Genomic DNA, 771 nt, shown 5'->3' on the forward strand with positions numbered 1-771 from the left:
GATTCCTCACCCCCAGGGTTCAAACAGAGCCAAGCAAGCTTTCTGGTCATCTCCCAGTACCTGGGCAAAGCTGTTTACGTTTCGCTTTGTTAAGGATTTTTTTTTTTTCCTGGTCAACCCTTTCACTGACGAGCGGCCTGCGGTCAGGGATCCCGGGTCCTGACGGTCACCAAGACCGGGGAGCAGCTTGTTGGGGCGGCACGCCGCTCCCCTGCGCTGACGGCCCTCTTCCGGCCCTTCCGGCTGCGTCGCCGGAAGCGGAAGTTTCCCGCACCGCCCGCTACCGGCAGAGAGCGGGGAGGCGGTGGTTTTCGGACGGTGAGGCGCGGGGGGCGGCGGGGGCGGCCGGCTCGGACTGAGCGGCTGGTGGTTGCCTGGGCCAGACCCCACTGACGCGCCTCCGTCCCCTGTCCGCTTGGCCCCGGCCCGGGAGCGCGGAGGAGGAGGCTGCGGCGGGGCTGGGCCCTCCCGGCGGGCGGCCGGGGCCCGAACAGCCCGGGCCACTGTGCGGGGCGGGGCCGACGGTGCCCAGGCGGATGTCCACCAGGTGGCCGCTTCAGGTGTCTGCGCCGCTACGCTCGGAAAAGGCGGTGGGACAAGCACCTCCGCATCCGCGGCTCCAGAGTTCCCTTTCGGCCTTGTGGGCCGTAATCGCACTGAGGGGCCCCGGGTGGTGGCAGCGTGCGGTACCGCGTGTGCGTGTCCTCACTGAGGCGTCCTGAGGTGATGGGAGTGCGTGGTACTTGTGTACCTGTCTTCACTGAGGCGTCG

The 771-nt window shown here is 68.5% G+C and overlaps 1 protein-coding gene across 2 annotated transcripts in view; it reads left to right on the top strand.

Annotated features, from left to right (window-relative positions):
* Positions 1-272: 272 nt before the first annotated feature.
* EXOC3 (exocyst complex component 3) overlaps positions 273-771 on the top strand; it is a 38,308-nt gene continuing 37,809 nt past the window's right edge. The window contains exon 1 of one of the 2 annotated variants that reach the window (XM_023734813.1): positions 273-318. The gene's annotated coding sequence lies outside the window, so the exon portion shown is untranslated. Of the gene's footprint in view, positions 319-575; positions 724-771 lie in introns of those variants that run through there. The other variant, XM_023734814.1, reaches the window with a different exon arrangement.

The sequence above is a fragment of the Trichechus manatus genome, unplaced genomic scaffold, assembly GCF_000243295.1.
Source record: "Trichechus manatus latirostris isolate Lorelei unplaced genomic scaffold, TriManLat1.0 scaffold00072, whole genome shotgun sequence".
Taxonomy (NCBI): Eukaryota; Metazoa; Chordata; class Mammalia; order Sirenia; family Trichechidae; genus Trichechus; species Trichechus manatus.